This window comes from Pteronotus mesoamericanus, unplaced genomic scaffold, assembly GCF_021234165.1.
Source record: "Pteronotus mesoamericanus isolate MK-2021 breed Mesoamerican mustached bat unplaced genomic scaffold, CSHL_Meso_final scaffold_85, whole genome shotgun sequence".
Taxonomy (NCBI): Eukaryota; Metazoa; Chordata; class Mammalia; order Chiroptera; family Mormoopidae; genus Pteronotus; species Pteronotus mesoamericanus.
This window is the reverse complement of record NW_026555329.1, coordinates 31,913,654-31,919,653: the sequence shown is the minus strand read 5'-3', so window position 1 is coordinate 31,919,653 and position 6,000 is coordinate 31,913,654.

Sequence of the window (6,000 nt, the reverse complement as noted above, 5' to 3'; positions counted from 1 at the left end):
GCCCACAACCCAGGCATATGCCCTGACTGGGAATAGAGCTGGTGACCCTTTGGTTTGCAGGCTGGCACTCAATCCACTGAACCCACCTATCAGGATGACATCTGATCACTGTCATTCTTGATAATCACCATTACACTTTGAGATTTTCAGTATCATATAGACTAGTCAATAAAGAACATTAGAAAAAGAAGAAAATATTTAATTTAGCAATACATATGCTAAGGAGTTGTATGTAGTTTTATCATAATTACATTTATTAATTCATTAGCACATGTATTTACTACTTAATATTGTACTGATGTACAAGCTCTGTACTAGGTGCTATTGGGGAAAGACAAAGAATACCAGGAGAAATAGGCTAATATTATTGTTATCAATATTAAGTCCTTTCTGAATGCTTGCAATGTGCTGGACATTCTTCTGGCCACTTCTGATCTGCAGTCCACAAAGTCACCATTTGAGGCTGGTGTTATTAATTCAGTTGTATGTAATTTGCATCAAGGCTAGTATTAAACAAACTTCTCCAAGGTCACACAGCTAGTGAAAAGTGGGGCTAGAGCTCCAGCCACACTTGACTGAATCCAGAGCTTCTATATTACAGTTGAGTACTGCTTTAATTCTATCAGTAAATGGCAGTTTAAAAAATTGATAATATCATTTGTGAGCATTCCAGATTACTTCTTTTTTAAAGTTTTAGATATGGATTTTGTACATTTTTATTGGTATTGATGATTCATATCCAATTTATTTCTGGTATTTTAAAAAAATGTGAGGAAATACATCGTGAAGGTATAAAGCTGTACTTTGACCTTGAAGCTGGTAAGAGATACATTATAAATGAATAGGGTGAGTAGGGTTGGACAGACATTGCTGGCTACCCACTTCTTACCTTTCAAAGCAAAACTGGATAACAACTTGTTACTCTTCCTTGTAAAGGGCTTAGTCCATATAAGGTACTGAAAGCCAGGGTTATTATTTCCATCATTTTAAAAGTATTTTTACTTATTTATTTATTTATTTTTAGAGAGGGGAAGAGCGGGAGAGAAACATCAATGTGTGGTTGCATTTCATGCGCCCCCTGCTGGGGACTTGGCCTGCAACCCAGGCATGCACTGGGAATTGAACTGGCAACTCTTTGGTTTGCAGACAGATGCTCAGTCCACTGAGCCACACCAGCTAAGGCATATTGCCATCATTTTTTAATTATATTTCATTGTTAATGCTATTACAATTGTCCAAATTTTTCCCTTTTTGCCACCTTTTATTCAACACCCCCATCCACTCCCTTAGGCAATCCCTACACTATTGTCCATGTCCATGGGTCATGCATATATTCTGTATCTACAATTCTGTTTCTGTTCTGCTTGTTTGTTTATTTTGTTTTTTTAGATTCAATTGTTGATAGATATGCATTTATTGCCATTTTATTGTTCATACTCTTCTTCTTCTTCTTCTTAATGAAGAACCTTTAACATTTCATGTGGTACTGGTTTGATGGTGATAGACTTTAGTTTTTTCTTGTCTGGGAAGCTCTTTATCTGTCCTTCAATTCTAAATTATAGCTTTGCTGTGTAGAGTAATCTTGGTTATATGGCCTTGTGTCCTTGTTTTTCATCACTTTGAATATTTCTTGCCTGTTTCTTATAGCCTGCAAAATTTCTTTTGGGAGATCAGCTGATAGTCTTATGGGAGCACCCTTGTAGATAACTAGCTGCTTTTCTCTTGTTGCTTTTAAGATTCTCTCTTTGTATTTAACTTTTGATATATTAATTATGATGTGTCTTGGTGTGGACTTCTTTGGGTTCATCTTGTTTGGGACTCTGCACTTCCTGGACTTGTATATTTATTTTCTTCACCAACTTAGAAAAGTTTTATGATGTTATTTTTTCAAATAGATTTCCAATTTCTTGCTCTCTCTCTTTTCCTTTTGGCAACCCCCATGATCTGAATGTTGGTTTGCTTGAAGTTGTCCCAGAGGCTTCTTACACTATCCTCATTCTTTTGGATTCTTTTCTTCTTGCTGTTCTGATTTGTTGTAAGAAGAATAAAATGATTTACTAAGAGAGAAGGAAACATTTCTTGTGTCTGTGTTGTGTGTGTGTGTGCACTATAGTACAACATGAGAGGTTATATAAAATATTTTCTTAAAATTATTTCCAAAATGTGTAATAAAATAAATATAACTATGGAGAACAGTTAAGTGAATTTGGTTAAAATACATATGTCATGTGATTCTGCCCTTGAGGTATCTCTTTTGGTTTACTATGATTCTGTGATATTTCAGCTCTTTATTTTATACAAGGTATATGAAGAATATGGAATATTTGCAATACAAATTAGTTAGTAATTATATGTAAGTTATTTCTAAAGGCATGACACATTTTCTTTCAAATTTCAGTAGTGGGAAGGATGTGAAAGCATACTTGCATTGACTTCATGCCAGAAAAACTCCAATTGACTCATTCTCCTTAATTGCTTAATCTGAATGATTTCTCCACAGTAGTTTCAAAAATATGATGCTGAGCCTTTTTCTTAAGGATAAAAACAAATTTTAACAGTCTATTCTAGTTGCACAAATTAGGATAAAGGGAATGCAAGCTGCATTGTGCCATATATCCAATGATAAATCATTGAAACAAGCATTCTCAGTGGAAAAAGTATCTCCCTCAATGGGGCAAAAACTCATTCTTGGGTGAGAAAAAATATTTAACTTTTTTTCGTATATAAATCACAGGTATGATTTTTGCATATAAATCGCAATATACCAACAAATACATACTATATCTGCTGTGTTTAAATTTCATGGGAAGTAGTTATGGAAAAATTTCTAAAAAGATAATAATAACAATAAAGATTAGGAAACATTGCTTTAAAGCAAAGCTCTTGTATTTCAGCCAGCAAGTCCCTCCCATATTACTATCACGAGATGAAGAGTATATATTATGCTCCTTTTCCAGCAGTATTTTTCTGGAAATCAGTGATAAAATGTATCACCTGCTGCTGGACTCTAGTAAGGATCTGCATACAAAATTATTGGCAATGAGGAATCTAACCCTTTTTCCCTTTCCTAGGTCCTGCTCTCCATTAAGATAGCTGTATGTGTGCCATGTCAAGAGGCCAAGGTATGTGTTCTGTGAGCCAGAGGAAAGGTGCAAAGGTGCATACGGAGTCTCTCCATACATATCCCCTTTACCAATCTTGACATCTATTATTTTCAAACACTGCAATCAAGTATAAGAGATTAAAATAGAAAGAATCTGTTGTCTTATTTTTGGGTGGCACTCGGCATGTTGCAGACCCTGAGGAATTTATAAAGGGCCGCCCTGGGGGTTTGTGTTTCACCAGTTTCCTCCTCTGACCTTACACTCTGCTGCGATCCCGCTGTCCATCCTTCACCCCAGAAAGCCCCTCCCGCTGCAGAACGTATCTTTCTTATCTCCCTATAATTATCAAAGGATATGATATTACTTTATTATAACTTGTATGAGTTTTATTCAATATTTACTCTTTCCAACGAGTATGAGCATTATATTTGCTTCTAAGTAATTATAAAATTAATAGTGTTTTTTTTCCTGTTAAAAACATTTCAGACATTATGAAGTAAACTGTTTGCAGGAGAGCTCCTAGTATACCTGAAATAATTTTATTAGACTAGTCTCTATTCTTTAGTTTGTCTTAATATAATACCAAGCTAGCTTATAATAATTATTTCTCTATTTAGCTTATAGTCTAAAATATACAAATTATTAAAAGATAAAACATAGTACACTTTGCTTTTTTCCATCTCAAGTTGCATTCTTATCTCTCCTTTATTCCTCTGGAATCTTTTCCCTCCAAGATTTTTTTAACATAATTTTCTCTGTTACACTCTTTTGAAAAGAGATCTTGTAATTCATATTTTATCCTGATTAATGAAGAGTTAGGGCCTACACTCAGGGTAGCTCCATTCTTATATTTCAAATTTTGATAAATGAAATGTTGGAGTAATCCCAGTTCCTCATTAACATGCTGATTTAAAAAATGTATAGAGGGAGAAAGCCCTTCTGATGGGTGAGAACTAAGGCAGAAAAGCCTATTTTCCTTCTAAACCTTTATTTGTTCACTTCCCTTGTTGCTCTTTCCCTTTATGTTATTTTGAATTGTCCAAATCACTGATTCAATGTTACTAATACTTCTGGTTTAGTTCTTTTCATATAACATTTACAGTGAAAAGAAAACTGCACTTTAAAATTCAATAAAAAGAATGCTTGGGAAGAGGGAAGTTTTTGAAAACTTAACATTGTTAAGATGACAATACTCTCCAGATTCAACTCAATTCCTGTAAGGATCACAGCTGGCTTCTTTGCTAAAACTTGACAAACTGATTCTAAAATTTATATTAAATTGCAATGGATCTGAGGTAGCCAAAACAATCTTGAAAAAGCAAAACAGAGTAGGAAGACTTACACTCTATGAGTTCAAAACATACTGCAAAGTAACAGAGGTGAAGACTGTGTGGTACAGCTATAAGGCAGATATATAGATCAATGGAATAGAATTGAGAGTTTGAAAATAAACTCCTATGTTTATGGTGAACTGAAATTCAACAAAAGTGCCAAGATCATTCAGTGAAGGAAGAAGGGCCTTTTCAACAAATAGTGCTGAGATAAGGGATAGCCACATGCAAATGAATGAAATGGACTCTTACCCCCTACCACGTAAAAATTAACTCAACACAGATCAAAGACCTAATTGTAGAAGAAACAGCATGATATTCTTAGAGAAAAAGTAGGGGCAAGTCTCTATGTATTTTTGGGTTTGTCATAGATTTTTCATATATATCATCAAAGGCATAAGTAACACAAGAAAACCAAAAAAAATCAAGTTTCACCAACACTAAAAACTTTGTTTCTTTGCTTCAAAACACAGTACCAATAAAGTGAAAAGACAACACCTAGAATGGGAGAAAGATTTTGCAAATCATCTATCTGTTAAGAGACTTATATTGAGAATATATGAAGAGCTCTATAAACAATAAAGATTAACACAAATGAAAAATGAGCTAAGGACCTGAGTAGACATGTCTCCAAATAATATATAGAAATGGCCAGAAAACACCTGAAAAATTTTTTGACATCACTAGTCATCAAAGAAATCTAACTCAAAATTATAAGGTACTAGATCACATCCACTAGGATAGATATAATAAAAAAGACACTTATCAAATGTCGATAGAGATATAGAGACACTGGAACCCTAAAACTGCTTGTGGGAATCTGAAATGATGCAACCACTTGGAAGACAGTTTGGAAATTTATAAAATAAATATACATAGAGTTAACACATGATCTAGCAATACTACTTCTAGTGATATACCTAAAGGAAATGAAAACGCATGTCCACACAAAAACTTATAAATGAATGTTTGTAGCAGAATTATTCATAATGCCTAAAAGTAAGAAACAACCAAATATCCATTAATGTGTGAATGGGTAAATAAAATGTGTTATATCCACACGATGGGATATTATTTGACCATAAAAGGAAATGAAATACTGACATATGATACAACATAAGTGAATTCTAGAGACGTTGTACTAAGTTTACAAAGCCAGGTGTAAAAAGTCACATATTTCATGGTTTCATTTGTGTGAAATGTCACAGTAGGGAAATCTATAGACTCTAATAAGTGGTTGCATATGGCTGGGACTGTATGGGAGAAGAGAAAAATGACAGCTGAAGGGTACAAGATTTCTATTTGTGGTGATTAAAATGTTATAAAATTGGCTGTGGAGGTGGTTTCATAGATCTGTGGATGTACTGAAAGCCACTGAATTGTACACCTTGAGTGTTATAATTGTATGTGAATTATATCTGTGAATAAGTTTATTTTTGTAAAAAACTCAACAAGAGGTGGTTTCTTAAAGGTTAGATACAATGTAGAATCTATAACCATTTCAATAAACATTTCTCACTTTGTGACACATGATCCATTGGTCTATCTAGAACTCTGAATGAATC